Source organism: Cavia porcellus, unplaced genomic scaffold (genome assembly GCF_034190915.1).
Source record: "Cavia porcellus strain 051 isolate PalLab524CR breed Dunkin Hartley unplaced genomic scaffold, mCavPor4.1 scaffold_24, whole genome shotgun sequence".
NCBI lineage: Eukaryota > Metazoa > Chordata > Mammalia > Rodentia > Caviidae > Cavia > Cavia porcellus.
In genome coordinates this window covers 39,965,043-39,982,275 of record NW_026947507.1, presented here as the reverse complement: position 1 = coordinate 39,982,275, position 17,233 = coordinate 39,965,043, and the positions used below count along the sequence as shown (strand labels likewise).

Sequence of the window (17,233 nt, the reverse complement as noted above, 5' to 3'; positions counted from 1 at the left end):
CTGCTGGTGGGAGGATCCTTGGGACACCATTGTCCCCAACTCTTGGCTGCCAACCCAGGGAGCTGTGCATGTTTGTGCAACAGACAAATTAAACAGTCATCGAGCACCTTGTCTTAGCAGAACTTTTGGAGCCCAGAGTCGATGTCTGGTGTGGACCCTGAGCAATGGTTCCGGGCTCCGGAGGAGGGAGGGTTGGGTGAGAGGAACCGGGCATAGGGAGTCCGCATAGGGGATCACAGCAATCTTTACCTCCACACCAGTATTTCTGAGGTGGGATAGAAATTACCCAATTTGTGATCAAATTTACCCAAAGTTACCCATGTCTGTACCCCACATCTGTAGTCACAAGGCTTGGTTTTTTTTTTTCTTTCAAGAACCACCATACCCTAACCCTTTAAAGGCACTGTAAATACAGACATGAACGTAGTAGATAAGATAAAAGCAACAAGCTCAAAGGATTCAAAGAATGTTCTTAGCAAAATGTCTTAAAGAATCTTAAAGATCACCCTCTTATTTTTTTATATCGGGGATCGAAGTCATGACCTTGTGCTTGCTAGGCAGGCGCTGTGCTGCTGAGCTATGTGTAGGGCCCAAGATCCCTCATCTGAAAGGAAATCTCTGAGACCGAGCACATGGCTCCCACCCCAGATCTCAGTGAGTCTCTACCAAGCACCCACCACTTATTTTCTCCTGAGCACCCACTTACTCCACTGCAGTTGGTAAATCTGCCAGGTCCTCTCTCTGCTGTGTCCTGAAATTCTTTCTCTATTGTTGGAATGGGCAAACAAACTCCATGGAGGGAATGAGCTGAAGTCCCCATCTCCTCCTTGGAGCCTGGTCTGTGACATCCTACCAATGTGCCACACACATGTGTGCATGCATGCGTGCGTGCGTGTGTGTACGTGAATGTGTGTACTCAGGCACCTGCAGCCTCCCAGCCAGCAGGTAAGGTGGCCAGAGAAGGTGCTATTGCTGAGTGGTTGGCGCAGTGGTCAGAGAGGGGATCCCTGAGACCGGTGGGAGTCTGCAGAGCTGAGGGCTACAGGATAGGACTCACAGGAAGCACAAGAGCCGGGTTCCACAGGCCAAACTCAAGCCCTAGGATCTTGGAGAGGAATGTATATGGAGAGAGGGTCTTTTTAATTTTAATTTTATTTTTTAGTTCTAAGAATCAAGCTGATGACCTCATGCTTGCCAGGCCAGCATTGTGTGGCTGAGCTATATACCCTGGTCCCAATGGGCCTTTAAAGAGTGACTGAGGTGGGATAGGGTCCTTAGGAGGGCCCCTGACCCTCAAGGACTGGTCCTTATAAGAGGTGGTTAGACAACAGATCCGCTCCGAGGGCTCCGCAGCAAACACAGCCCTCCTCAGCCCAGGAGACAGGCCTTGGGGGAACCAGTCCTGACCACACCGGATTCAGACCTAGCGACCCAGGACTGTAAGGCAATGACTCTCTGCATTCTGGTCTCCGGATGTGTGGTATTTGGTTATGGTGGAGCTGAGGGAGGCACCCCCTAAAAGCCCCAAGGCCTTTGTGGGGAGAAGAGCCAGGCCAGGCTGCTTCTCTTGGCATCTGTTCCCTTGGGGCTGTCCTTAAGGGAAGGGGTGAGGGGCTGGTCTGAGCCATGGAGAAAGCAACATCAGAGTTGTCACTGTTGCTTTCTATCCACTGTTGTAAGGCCCCAAAGGGGCCCAGGGCTGTGGCTGACACAGGACAGGGTCAGCATAACAGGGACAGAGCGGTCCCAGCAGTGAGGGCCCTGCAGTGGTGACAGGCCAGTGCCACCTGGAACCGGTAACTCAGAGCCCATTTCCCCTCCAACCCCATCCCCACAACTTCAGAGCTTCCTGGGGCTTGTCACCCACAGAAGCCTCATAGCCTGGAACTGTGCGGTTCCCACTGCCACCAAAGGTGTCCCGGCCACCTCTTTGGAACCGAACACTTCCATCAACACCCCAAGCTGCCCACATCCGTGGTATAAATTAGAAAAAATCAAATCACCTCAGGAAGAATCCCCAAAATCAGCAGAAATGGTGCCTATTAGTTATTCTGATCTGTGTTGCTGCCATTTGATGACTGAGGTCCAGGGTGCGTTATTTCTTATACTCTGAACAGCTCAGCTTATTCATTGCTGAGTCTCACTTTTTTTAAACGTTCATCAGCAAGGAAATCAATGTTCTGTTTCACTGGGCTCTGAAGAGCCCAAACACAGATCTTTATCTCTCCCAGGTTTGCTCATCTCTGAGAACGAATTTCCTTGTATTCCATTTGCACCCCAGGAACTGAACACATGGTTTTGTTTTTTAACCATCTCCATGTTCTTACTGTCAACACTTTGAATGATATTTCACAATTCCTGATACTATTCAGTCAGGTCACCCTCTCTAAATGTGATACTCAACAAACAAGTCAATGGGACTCTCTACAATGTTCCATGCCTTCAGAGTTGTTTTTCCATCAGAATCTCAGACCACTAAGGAGACAGTGCAAAGATATTTGCTTTCAAATGTTTCCCAATGAAAGCCATGCTGGTTTGTTTACTAAAACACCCACTGATTTGTGATTGCGGTTACAGTGGAGAATCAGCGGCTGCCCTCTGCGTGGTGATGAGCGCGTGGACTGTGGGTCAGCCTCGGTCCTGGTTCTGGCTCGCAGAGCGCAGTCCCCCTGCCAGAAGCAGCTGCTGTTTAGCTCAGGGATGGAGCTTGGTTCTCAGAGGGACCCAGCGGGTGGGGACAGGTCTTTGTTCTGAAATTGTCCTTAGAAGAGCAAATAGATGCCAAAAGGGTCAGTAAAAAATGAAAGAGGGCAGAAAGATAAATCTGTCCACCCACATAAAAGCCCATCAGACCGATGTCCTGAATGGGATAAAGGTGAAGGCCAGACAGGGAGGAGATCAGAGTGTCCCCTCTGGTTTGGTGCCCAGCTGATACTATCACGGCCTCATTTACAGAAGATAAGGCTGTGTTTTTCATCCCACAGAACAGTGACAAATGTCTCCTTTGTCCAGCTGACAGTGCTTTTTCCTTTCAGGCTCCTGAGCCTGGAGATAAAGGATGGAACTTATGTTTAAAATTATTTTTCCTATTTTTTTTCAGTACTGAGGATTGAACTCAAAGCCTTGCAAAACTGCAAATCTACATCCCCAACCCTTTTTTAATTTTCTTTTTTCCTTCTCTTTTGAAAAAGAAGCAAGTAAGTTACTAACTTGCCCAGTCTGGGCTGAAACTTACTCTGTCCTCCTGCCTCAGCCTCCAAGGATGCTGGGATTAAAGGTGTCATCACACCCCACAAGGATGGACTGAGAATATAGCATATATGTCTATGATTTCTAGCCTCAGTATTGGCACTAATTAGCTGGGAACCTTATTCATCCAGGGCCTCTTCATTATAAAATGAGAGTTTTGTAAGGCTTGAGGTAATTGCCTGACATGTAGGAGCCATACCAATGTATGGTAATTAATATCATTATTATGATCTCTGTGCTTAAAGCCATGGAAGGAGACCAGAGTTACCTACTGCTTTGGTCTGGCCAGTAGCATCCTGTGAGCTTGATCCTTGTCTGTTGTTCACATTGTCAAAGCGAGGTCAGAGTAGGGGCTCAGCAAACACCAGAGGGAGTGGGGGAGGGGAGAGGACAGGGAAGAGCAGAGAGAAAGAGGAAACTTGAGGTGAGGACTCTGGAATCTGTGCTTCCTAAAGGACCCCAGGGTTTGGGCTGTGATTTTTCTGCTTTCCAGTGCAGCTCTATTCCCGGATCACCTTCGGCCCAAAGTCAACAGATGGATCTGCTCTACTCTTACCGGAGTTGTCACCTGAGTTAGGTGAACTGGGGACAGCTGTGGACCCTAAAATAAACCAGGATGAGGCCTTTGGGAGTGTAGAACCGCTGGGGCCTTGCCTCAGTGCTTTCTGAGGTGTTTATGGTGGAGTCCGTAAAGCGATGTTAGGGCCAAGGTGAATGCTTTGAAAGGAACCACTTAGAATTTATCAGCATCCAAGAGGCCTCTTGTACCAAGAGCTGTGCCTCTTCTTGCCTTTTCTTTCAGCTCAAAGTCACAGAAACTCATGATTAGAGGAGAATTTATAGTTCTCATCTCCTTTGGTCTGCAGAGCTTCCAGGCCAATATCTCTGCTTTTATTCTCATTTGCATCACATAGTTCCAAGCCTGTCTGACAAATCCGTCCATGGAGATATCTGGCCATGCCCCTCAGTGTGATAATTAAAATTAACTTTAAAAGCTAAGTGATGTAAATTACAATTTTTGGTGAAATACGGTTTTTTAATTCATACCCTATTACCATCACACTCCAGTGTAGTGAGCTGAATTGTGTTCCTCCTAAAAGATGTGTCTGGGTTTCATCTCCAGTTCCTGGGGCCTCACTTGGAAATAGGTTTTAGCAGATATAACTGAGGATCTGAAGATGAGATCATTGTGAATTTAGGGTAAATTCTAACCACAATGGCTGCTGTCCTTTTCAGAGAAGAAAGGAGACTTGGTACACAGAGAGACACTGAGGCAGAGGCCACATGAAGACAGAGACAGAGATTGGGGTGATGTAGCTGTAAGACCAACATTGCCCAGGATTTCTGCCTGGGGCTCAGGCATAGGATAGTTTCTGCCTCACACTTCTCTAAAGGAACCAGCAAGTCTGCCTCTTGATTTTGGGCTTCTGTTCCTCGGAATTGAAGAAGACCAAATTTCTGCCAGTTTAGCCTGCAAGTTTGTGGCAATTTGTGGTGGCAACCACAGCGCATCTTGGTTTGAGAATGAGGAGAGGGAGTGAGGAAGAAAAGGGGCTTGGGAGGGCCTGGTCTTTTCCCAGAAGCAGCAGGGAAGCAGGGTGCTGATCTCAATGTGAGGATCTGAAGGGTCCCTGGAGCCTGAGCACCTGAATGGTGGCGCTTCCTCCATCCATCCTGGCCCCCACTCCAGTTTACTCCTGGTATAAATCTGCTCGGCTCTGCCAGGGAGCTGGGACACAATGGAGAAAAACATTGTGCCTGACATTTTACTGGACTCCAGGTGCCTGGGGCATGTTCTCGGTCACCTCATTTGCCACCAGTGGGAGAGCCACAGGACAGGACCTCCAGGCACATCTTCCCTCCTCACATCCTAAGAAAGTGTCTCCCTTTTAATCTTCTCTTCTTTGTCATTCTGCCTGGAATGACATTGTGTCTATTTGCCTCCTGGCCAGGCAAGGGGACAGCTGTTGAAGTCCAATAGCAGCTTTCTGCAGTTGTTTGGTGTTTGGTGTCCGCTGTAGGGGACACAGAGCAAGGCTGGAGATTCTGCTCCTCAGAGGCTGGGACCAGCAACTGCTTCCTTCTCACGTCCACCTCCTAGTATTTACTCACCTTGCTCCGAATCCCTGGGGCAGTGTCCTCTGAAATAGGCCAGAAGACACAGCACGAGGTTCAAGATGCAACCAGCATGGCAAAATCAAGCTTTACACATCAGATTTTTTTCTTTTTCTCTAAACTTCTTGCTGAGCCATATAACCAACACCCAGTGCTATTCCTCAGCCCAGATGAAGTGACAGAATATGCAGATGGCAGCCCCTGGATCTGCTCTGTGTCCTTTCCCCAAAATGGGGAGAGGAGCTGCAGACCCTGAGAGCCATAGCGCAAGCCTCCTGAGATGCGTACTGTCCCTGCCTCTCTGTTTCTTGCTATGAAGGACTCCCGCATGTCCGGCCATGGGGAGGTGGTGATTTGAAGCACAGAAGACCCCTCCAACTCCATAGAGCTAGGCTTGAATGTTGACTTTGCCTTATTTTGGAAATTATCGTTCTAAAACAAATGACGTTCTTTGATTCAACATAGAGCAGATGAACCTGATGGTCCTGCGTGGCTGGTCACATACTTGGTCACAGAGTCAGAGAGAGAAGAGCGAACTTCGTACCTGTGACTCTGCTGCTTGGCAAGTCAGCCAGGAGTTAAGGCTCGGAGATGCTCTGAGAGGACAGAGGCACTCAGGTGCCGCGTGCCACCCTCTCACGCTGCCGGCTCTTCCTTTCCAGGTTGCATGGAGTCAAGCCAGCACTTAACAGGCAAAGGCTGTGAGGTCTTCACGTGTTAGGTCAAGGTCAGGAGGATTTGAAGTGGAAAGTCTGCGTGTGGGAACTCAGATTTCCAGCCCCTCAGCATTGCACTATAATGCAGCACGAGCAATGTGAAAAAATGAGAAGAAACTACCAAGGTTTTTTCCATGAAGGCATAAACATGAAATCCTGACAGCTGAGGCCTGGTGATGGGATAGCACCAGTGACAACATCTTTTAGAATGCATTCCTTGGCTGGGATAGCAACCCAAAATGCCTGGTGACAGAAGAGGGCCATATAAATCGTAGTCCATCTCTATTATGGAACCCTGTGCAGTCATTAAAATAATCTGTGTACACAGATGGAGAATCCATGCAGGGCCCATTAAACGGAAAAGCAACACAATTCCATTTATATTGGAAATACACATCCATATTCGTGTGCATACACATGTACTTAAAAGCATATTTGAAAAGAGGTTTAGAAAATACTACTACTAATAATTTCATAGTTATTATAGTAGCTTCTAGACTGGTGCAGAAAGATTCAACTTTTTACTCCTCATCTTTTTTTCTGAAAGTAGCTAAATGAATTATATTACAAGAAAAAATTCTCTAAAAAATAAGCCATGTAACTAATAACCTGCTGTCCCTGAAGCCTGAAGGAGCTATTGTATTCTAGAGAAAGACTCCCAGCTGTGAGGGAGGGGAAAGAGTCATGTGGGTGCTGGGATGCCCTTCAACCAAAAAAGAACCCTTGTCCCTGACCACCTATAATTTCCTTTTCCCACATTTTCTCTCTTTTCCTTTGTTTGGCACCTGGTAGTAGGAGGCTGGGGCTGATGGAAGACACCAGACATGTTCTGAGTTGGGGGTCACAGTGGCTCTGAGCTGTCCTCAGGTTAAACAAGGACACTGAAGTCCTAAGACTTAAAACCTGGAGCTCGTTATTATGAAATTACTTAGCCATTTAACTTGGCTTTGCCTCCCCCTCACGTAAAAACTTGTTTTTCCTTTTCTGAGAAAGGAAGGAAACATCCTTTTTAAGTTTTTACCAGACTTGAAATTTTCAGGTAAAACAGTAGATGCATCTGCTTAAGACTCACAGAGAGCCCATGGAGTCCGTGGTCAAGCATGTCTAAGCCCTGGGCCTTTAGCGTTCAGCAAACACACGCATGAGATGCGGTAAGGGTCAACCTGGCAGAGAGGGAGGCTTCGTTCTCTGACCTGTCTCAGCAGCCATCAGTCCCAGGAGAAGCAGGAGACACTCACAGAGGACTCCTCCAGGCCAGAGCGGGTGCCCTGGAAGAAGAGGTATAAGCTGGGTCTCTGAGCAACTCTGCAGGGGACGGTGGGATTTACTCCTCTGAATTCCACTTAAGATCGAGCTGTCACCTCAGTGTCAGAAAACTACTCAAGGAGGCTGACCTTTTGCAGCTGGGGAGAATGCAGGTCAGTGATAAAAAGGAAGGAAGCCATGTGAGTGATGCCACCTTAGCCTCTGAGCCCGTCATGACCAGGTCTGGCTGCTGGGTTTATCTCAGACAGGTTTCTGGGTGGCCTGAGCACTAACTTTTATAAAGGTTTAACATTTCCTGCCAAGTGATTTTGTGGTTAAGAACAAAACCATCTGCAAATTCTTAATGCACATAAAATGCAGCTGATACCACAGAACATGGAGATGGTGGTTTTTCCCAGAAGGATTATAACAACCTGCGAAACAAGCATTTCATCTTTACTAGGAGTGTAATTAATGTTTCTCTCTTTTCAGGTCACTTTTTCAATTAAGACTTTGAATGTATATTGCTGTCTTTCTTGGCTCTCTGCTTTGATCCCACAGCACACAGGATAAAGTCCGTTTTACCCTGCCAGCAGGACTTGGCATCAGGCTAATGGGCTTTTGAGTCAAACAAGTGTAGTTTGATTTCTTGCCTCAGTCACATGCCTGCCTTCACTACTACCCTCTCACAGCCTAAATGCTCAGAAGAAAAAAGTCCACAGACTTCTGATGGTCAGATCAGAACTGCTTATGACACTCAAAAAAATAAAAAAGGTAATAGTTACAGTCAAAGTGCCCATCTATGGATGAATCAAAGTGCCCATCTATGGATGAATGCATAAACAAAATATTCCATGTCCATTGAATGGAATATTATGAAACCTGAAGAGGGAAACTTCTAGCACTTGCTGCATGGATGAGCCTTGAAGATATGTGCAATGGAGCAGGCAAGTCACAGAAAGACAGATGTCATACAATCCAATTTATATGAAATGTTTATATGATCCAGTTTGTATGAGATGTCGAATTCATAAAGACACAATGTAGGGTAGTGGGAACAGAGAGGTGTTTTGGTTTAGATCAAGAATAACACTCAGAAGTCTCATAGGCTCAGAGGTGAGGCTTTTGGAAGGTGACTGGATTGGCCTAGTGATGGGTTTGTAACTGACATGTTATAAGGAGATAGGGCTTGGTCAGGAGAAGAGGGTCACTGGGGTGCAACCTGGAAAGATGTCTGTCCCTCCCCATGCCTCCCTTGTCTCTCTGTGAGCAGCTTTCCTCTGCCATTTCTGTGAAGCAACAATATGAACACACGTCATGCGACTGGGCTGCCCGTTGGCTAAGAATGGTTAAGGTGGTGATGTGATTTAACCCCCAGTGATTTGTGTTCTTGAACCTTGGTCCTCAATGCAATGGTATTCAAAGATGGTGGAAACCTAAGGGTCCGTGTGGGAAGTGATCGGGTCATGACTACCCCTGTGAATGGATGAATGCTGATATCATTGTGTTACAGCGGTGCTTCAGTTTACAAACTTGATTTATTTTACTATTTGAGGGAAGACGGCTGTGTTTGTGTTTGTGTGGAGCAGATGGCTGTGGTTATGTTTGGCACCCAATGTGGAGTGTGAAAAGTAAAATTTTGCTGAATGCTTTTGTTTGTGAAACAAATTGTTTGCAAACAGAAGCGTTCATGAACCAATGTATACAATAGTGCCCACAGAAGGGGTGGTTATGAAAGAAGGAGCTTAGTCCTTCTTTGGTCTCTTGCTTCCTTTTTTTCCTGGATCCCTTTCCTCCCACTCCATGCCGTTCACTATGTTATGATGCACCAGAGGTGATTACCCGATCTGCAGAAATGAAAAATACTTTTTTATTATAAAATATTCAATTTTGAATATTTTGTTATAGTGACACAAAACAAAGACAGGTAGTAAATATGCATATTTTACCACATACCATGTAGATCTTACCTTTTACATTTTAAAATGAGCTAAACACTGTTGATAAATATTCATGCAATTATATCAAAACATGCTATAGTGCAACTATTACTTTTTCTTTTCTATTCCTATAATGACATTAATACAAACTTAAAAAAATAAAGTAATATTTCTCCAAATGAGGTCTGGTTACTAAAGAGAATTCTGGGAACCTTTTAAGGGCCTGTGACAAAACCATTTTTATAGCAGTGCTAGAATTTATCTTTTCTACTCTCATGTTCTCCCAAATGTACAGCAGAGTTTCCTAGAAGTTGCATAAAATGTGATATCATAACAGCCTGAACACAGAAGCAGGTATCAGTCTCCAGCTGTCTCTATTAAGAGACATGAGAAGGACTTGAAAAATATGCCACTCTTCTCATGAAATTTTAAAAATACAGTTTTTTTAAAAAAAAAAAAAACCATGTTATTTATATTTACATAGGTACACTATTATTTTAGTGGATTAATAAATATGTAAAAATTTTAATTTCTAGTATAATAAATATCCATGAATGGAATTCACATTAACTAAAATGCTTTAAGATTCTTAATAATTCTTAAGAGCATCAAGGTTACATATGACCTCAAAGTTTGAGAATCATGGCAAAAAGGGAAACTGTGATTTATGAGACAGTCAAAGCCTTCAAATGTTCAGTAATCAGTATAAAAAAAACAAAGATTTGGAAAATCTAGGGAAATATGATACCACAGAAGGAAAACAACTTAGCCAGTAATGTGCAAAGAAATTCCTAGAATTATAAGAAAATATGGATGGAAATTTAAAAGAAATTTGGAAAGCAATCCATGAATAAGAAACAGAAGCAAACAACAAGAAATTTTAGAAATTGAGACTGGAAAACATGGCGTCTTGATGGAAGCTGGATAGAGACCTCTGCAGGGGAAAACAGATCAGATGCTAGAATTTGACAACATGAAGAGGGCCAGAAGCAAACCGAAGGGAAAAATAAAATTAGGAAGAGGAAGGAAAAGCGTGGGTGGAGGGCTGAAGCCTGACACACTCACTGAGACCTGATCTGCATTGGGTGCGCCCAGGAATCAGACAGTCGCGCTGAAGCCACGCTGCTGATAACAGGAGTTGGTGAGTCCCGAGCCCTTGGCCGGAGGACCTGGTGCAGTGTGGAGTGGAGCCAAGATGGAGAGCTTTATTGGCTCTCGGTGAGTACTGGAAATTGGTCCTGGGCCCACGGAGCAGCAGGAACTGCCTGGCCATGCTGGAGGAGGCCATGCGCCTGGGTGCCAAAGCTGGGTGCCGTGCAGTTTTCTGAAAAGGCAGGATGCTGATCTAGATGTGGAAAAACCATATCAAGCTAGAATCTTCCTCTGTGGAGGAAGGAAAATCTTGAGTGGAGGGCTGGAACCCTGTGTGCTCACTGAGACCAGGCCATGCTGTGCTGGGAGCGCTGTGGAGTCAGGCGATTCAAGGTGGAGCTAAAGCCATGGCCACTGATAATGGGAATTGTTGAGTCCCGAGCCCTTGGCCGGAGGACCCCATGCAGTGTGGAGTGGAGCCAAGATGGAGAACTGCATTGATTCCCAGTGAGTGCTGGGGATTGGGTCCCGGGGCTGCTGTCCCTGGCTGGAGGATATCTTGGAGTTGGGCAGAGCCTGCAGCCATGGCAGTGTCAGTCGGCTGACCCTGGCGCAGAGAGGACTGGTGGAATCTGCTGGGGCTGAGTTATGCCTCTGGTTGGGACCCAGTAGCCAGGGGCAAAAAGGTCACAACTCTGTGATGTCCACAAGGTACAGCCTAAGTCTCTGAAGGGAACTGTGGGTCTCCTGGCTCAGAGGCTTGAGGCTAGCCTGCATAGTCCCTGCATTCATGCATGTACCTCAGATAACAGCAAATTGGGGAGGGCAGCAAAACCCCAGTCAGCATGCTTCGGAGAGACCCTAAGCAATATTGAGAGGGCCAGAGACCCCCAGGACATACCTGTCTGAAAGAAACCAGAAACATGACAAGAGATAGAAATAAAAAAACCCTCCAGCTGCTGACCCTGGGAAAAGAAGCCCAGAAGAGGTAAATACAGAAGAGAACCAGTGCAGTAATAATGCAATATTAGACACAGTATCAGCTGATATAAAGAAATACTTTCGTGACCTCATAGACAAATTTAAATCTGTACTTATGATCCAAGTAAAGCAAGATATAAAAAGATTAATTAAAGAAATGATAAGCTCCTTCCAAGAGAACACAGATGGAAGAATGGAGGAACTCAGAAAAGGAAGAGAAATCTTTGATGAAGAGCATAAGCAAAATCTAGAATACATGAAACAGATCCAAAGAGATTACCAGGAAACTAAAAACTTCATTGAAAAGCTGTCAAAATACCTTGACAGAAACTAAAGTTAACCTTTTGAAACTTGAAGAGAGATTTATGTTATGTGATCATGAAAGAAAAGATCTCTTAAAAATAACAAGGAACCAGGAAGAAACAATTCAAAGGCTAGAAGACAAAAGGAGGATTTATAACTTAAGAATAAAAAATGTGAGTGAGGAAGTGGGAGTAACTACAAATGAACTACAAAGGACATTCACAGATATAATTAAGAAAAACTTCCCAAGCATAGGAAAAAGAAATGATATCCAGATAAATGAGGCATACAAAACTCCAGCCACCTACAACCAAAATAGATCTACACCCAGACATATAATAATCAAGATTCCAGAAATCCACCACAAGAACAGAATATTAAAAGCGGCCAGAGAAAAGAAGCAGATCACCTACAAAGGAAAAATCATCAAAATAACGACAGACTTATCAACACAAACTCTTAAATCGAGAAGATCCTGGAGGGGAATAGTCCAAGCCCTGAAAGAAAGTAACCTCCAACCAAGACTAATGTACTGGGAAAAACTCTCTCTCAAAATTAATGGAGAAACAAGATATTTCCAAGACAAGGAGGAACTGTGGGAGTTCATGGCCACCAACCCAACACTACAAAAAATACTGAAGGACATTCCAGAGAGAGAGATGAAAAAATATCAGGATTCCAGTAACAATGACAGAGAGGCTTCAATGAATGGGGCAGACAGTGGAATGAAGGAGTAAACTGGACAAATAATAGCAGAAGAATAGAATAGCAGAGATGAGGCAGAGATGGTAAGCTATAATCTTTAATATAGATAGCCTTGATACACTAACAAAAAAGAAACACAGGCAGAGTAGATCAGGAGGCAGGATCCATAGAGAGGCTCTGAATAGGAAATACACTCAACCTGAAAGAGGGTTAATAAACTGAAAGTCAAAGATGAGAAAACAATGCTATATGTGACAGGAAACCAGAGAGAAATAGGGACAACTCATCCAGCAGCCACAGATAGGTTGGAAAGTTATGACACTTTTGTGCAGTGTAGAACTACACAGCTGGAAGGAAGGAAAACCTTGTGGCTTTAGTAAGTAAAGGAGTACAGCTCAAGATCAAGCTCAGGGGTAAAAAGGTTCAGCAACACTCAGATAGATAAGCGGTTGACCCCCCTAGTCTAAAAACTAAAGGAGCTAGTGGGATCCAAAATATACAAAGCATCCTGAGAATGGGAAAGGTGAAGAATTGCCTCAAAAAGGAAGGCAGAGGACACTGTTAAAAGTATATCAGGATTTAAAAGCCACAGTAGTCTTATCACTCTGTTTAGTTTGATTATATTTTGTTCCAGTTGGTCTACTCATATGAGATTTGAGGGCACAGACAGCTAACCAAAAAATACCAGATTATACCATGGTATCTATCCTTAATTTCCTACTAACTTAAACTGAAACCCTGTATTACTTACATTGTCTTACTATGACTGATCTTATTTGAAGCTGGCTTGTTAGACCGTTATTTTGCCTTGACTGGTTTTATTTGAATTTGGTATGCTTGATAGTATCAAGTCTAAGAGTAGAGGCAACTACTCTGAAGATGACAAGATGTAAAAGATATCCATTCTGGTTTTGATTATTAATTGCTTTCAAGTCCTACAATGACTCCAAAGGAATTTTTATAAAAATAGCTATGTAATGCTATGCTTAACTATATAATGCCTGAGGGTGTGAACAATTCTATTAAAAATAACAAGAGAAGGCATAGTAACTACTGTAGGTTACCTAATATTGTGGTCTTATATGTCTTTTTCATTTCATGTTTTTCTAGGAATTTGTTTTGTTGTCTTGTTTTGATCTGTTTTTCCCTAAAATACAGAAGGGATAGATATACATGTAGAGATTCACACATGGGAAGAATTTCTAAACTATTTGCAGGAACAGATTATATAATACACAATGTAATGAATAGATACTCTAAAGAAGAGACACTAAGAAACCCAGTGCTAATTCTGTAGCACTATGATATAAAATCTAGCAATACTATTATTCACTGTTCAGAGTGATTAGTGATATTAGTCTATTATGTTCAATTTCAGCACATAAAGACAGCTACTACGAAGAGAATGAGAGATATTATGGTAGCCATTATTGACTTCCCAAAATCAGGTCTTGAAGACCTAAAAAGACTTCATCATCCTGTAATGACTTGATTGGTTCTATAATGCTCAGTATATGTTCAATGTGTATGAAGATGGGGACAAACTATGTGGAAGAAAACTAGAGACAATAAGATAGACAGATCTCCAGCAGACTTGCTTTGAAATCTGTGTTTCTTTAAATTGTTTCGTTATGAACTGTTCTGTTCTGTCATGTTTAATCTTACCCTCTTTAAGAGAAAAAACAAGTGTGTAGGACTGATAACCATATTACTAACTTTTTGACATTGAGCAGAACTGTTTGCAGTGTCATTATTTGAATGTCACTTTGTATGTTTTAATTTTGTACTTGAACAACTGTTTCTAAGATGACAGTGTGTAACTTATCAACTATGATTTATTACTGTTTATTTTTCTGAAATTCTGTATTATTTCTACCCTTTTCTGTTTTTTTACCTCTTTATAATCATAATAATAAAGAAATTCTAGAAATAAAAAATAGAATAACTGAATGGAAAAACTCAGTAGAAATTTTTGACCGCACATTTACTCAGAGGAAAGTATCAGTTAACTCTAAGGCAGGACATATATAACATAAGGAAAATAATTAAAAAAAAAGAATAAAGAAGTTCTACAGGAATTGTGGGCTATCATCAAACAAACTACCGTATGTATACTCTTAAGTATCTGGAAGAGATGACAGAAAAAAAAAAAAGACCTAAAAAGCATATTTAAGAGAATGCTGGCTAAAAATTTGGCAAATCTAGGAAAATATATATCCCAGTGTGAGAAGCTCAGAGGTCACTGAATGCAATTCAAAGAGGATCTCCTCAAGGTACATCAATCAAATTCTTAAAAATCCAAGACAAAGAATACTGAAATCAGCAAGAGATAAGAAACATCAAATTAAAAACAAACAGCATGACTTTCAGATTTCCTGAAACATAGCAGGCTAAAAGAGTGTAGAATGATATATTTAAAGCAGTGAAGTAAAGAACTACCAACCAAGATTACTGTATCTAGCAAAACAATTAGTCAAATTCACAATCTTCTGAACACTGAGGGCATGTAAGTTAATTTAGGAGGAAGTGTAATGACAAAATATAGGTAATAACTGATAATTTGTTAAAGAATAAACACTATAAAAATATAGTGACATCAAAAATTCAAATTGTGTGTATTAGGAGTGGGATTAAAGTATACATGTTTTTGTTGCTTTCCAGCAACCAAAATTGATCGTACTCTAAAATAATCCACTTTAACTACACCATGTTTGTGGGGAAAATACACAAAGTTTTCTTTAAAACACAGTAAAATGCTCAAAGCCAAAATCTGTAAAATTATGTTAGAAGTAAAATGCACGACATCAAAGGATTCTATTAGAGAAATGTTGGAAGTGTTTAACTTTCTTTTCATTTGTACAGGGACTTGTAGCTAAGAGTCTGCCTTAAATCTTGGAGGAAGCTTTAGACTTAAGACTCTGTAGCAGTGCTAAAATTGTTAAGACCGTGGAGACTCTTAAAGATGGACTAAATGTCTTTGGCATAAAGAGATGTGCCTGAGTCTTTTGGGGGCCAGGGGAAGAATGTTATGGCTTATGTCTAGGTGTCCCCCTCAAAGCCTCATGTAATCATAAGTGTGGATTTCTCAGAGGTGGCTGAATCTCAAGTGTGTGACTGATTCATGGCGCAATGCTGGGATTAAGGCTATGAATGCCACCTGCCCTTAGAATACAATGTAAGGTACAGAAAGAGGCTTGCTGCTAGTTACCTGTAGTTGGTCCCTTGCTTGTCATTTGCTGCTGTCTACCTGTCCTGCTTTGCCATAAACTGTTTCTCCTCTGCAATCCTGTCTACCATGCCACCCTCTATAGGAGCCAGCTACAAACTGCAAATTCTACAAACTGTGAGCTAAATCAACTTTTCTCTCTTAAATTTTGGAGTTGGGTATTTTGTCTCAGCAACGAAACAGTAACTAAGACATATACCTTCTAGTTAGATTGACTCTCTGCATCATGATGTAGTCTTCTATCAAATCTGTATACTTTCAGTGTTAAAGTGCTTCAGCTTTCCTTTGTATAAAATTCCTGTGGTACTGTATACATTTTCCACTCTTTACTTAAAAGTCTTGATATACTTGAAATTGTGTTTTCTGCAAACAGCATATAGGTGAGAATTCTTTTAAAGGAGAAAAAAAAACCAGACTTTCAAAACAAAATAATTGGAGAGTAATGATAATTGATACATCATGTATTGTTATATTCATAGTGGTTACTCAGAGTACAAGATAAAGGCATGAAATATTGTCCAAACAAATATTATTTATTTTCAGTGAACTAAGAGAAACTAGCTGCATAATTGTCTTTTCTTTTGTTGTGTGTGGTACTAGGGATTGAACTCAAGGTCTTGTGCAAGGCAAGCACTCTACTACTGAGCTCTATCACCAGCCTGTAACTATCTTAGCTACTATATATGTATGTATATATACTTTTTCCTTCCTTCCTTTCTCCTTTCTTCATTACAGTTTCTTTTGTCTTTTGAACAGGATCTTATTTACTCTTTCAGCTTCTCACAATAACAGACAATTTGTAATAGCTAACTCTTGGAAACCACCCAAATGACATCAACCAAGGAATGGATAAAAAAGATGTAGTCTTTTTATACATTGGAGCATTAGTCATAAAGAAAGATAAATGAGAATTTTATAGCTAAATGGAGGCAATTTGAGACCACACACATAGGTGAGACTTTTTTTGCAGACCCTTAGATCATTATTAAACCCTCAGATTATAACATTAAAAACATAATCTTTGGAAATTAAAACATCACTGTAGCCTTTAATCATGGTATTACCTTTATTATAACTTTTTCTATATCATGCCTACTAACAGAATTAGTGACTTCTAGCTAACACGGTGTGAAATAACTTTTAAAATGAGAAAAATGTAATGTAAAACTCATAATTAGGCCTTCCTTACAAATAAATTATCTGTTATAGAATCATATATATACGACATATATGTATGTTACATGTACATGAAAATGTCTATAGTTTCTGGTGCACTGGAAACCACGATACATCAGTTTGACTTCCAGGAAGTAAGGTAGTGCATATTTTTTCTTCTCCACTTTTTTCTATCCACTAAAGATACTTGTTCTGGAAGACTGAAGAAAGGAGAAAAAGTTATCAGTGTAGCCAACCAAATCTGATGATGTTAAAAGTGAAGATCACATGTGTACTCTCAGTATGAAATAGACTTCATGCACATTATTTACTTTTAGCCAACATTTCAAATTTACAGCTACTCAAAGATTAAGCTCAACTAGAAAATGAAATTGAAACATAGAGCTGCAAGAATTTTTCAAATGACAAATTGCAGTGTCATTCACACCTTTACCACATCTGTGATGTAACTTGCAATACTGAAAAAAGTATTTTTCCATTTATTT

General features: G+C 41.9%; 1 protein-coding gene across 1 annotated transcript in view; it reads right to left on the bottom strand.

Annotated features, from left to right (window-relative positions):
* Positions 1 to 16,625: 16,625 nt before the first annotated feature.
* Positions 16,626 to 17,233, bottom strand: part of Adam2 (ADAM metallopeptidase domain 2) — a gene marked incomplete at its 3' end in the record, with an annotated part of 57,688 nt that continues 57,080 nt past the window's right edge. The window contains 1 exon segment of the mRNA NM_001172910.1: positions 16,626 to 16,948.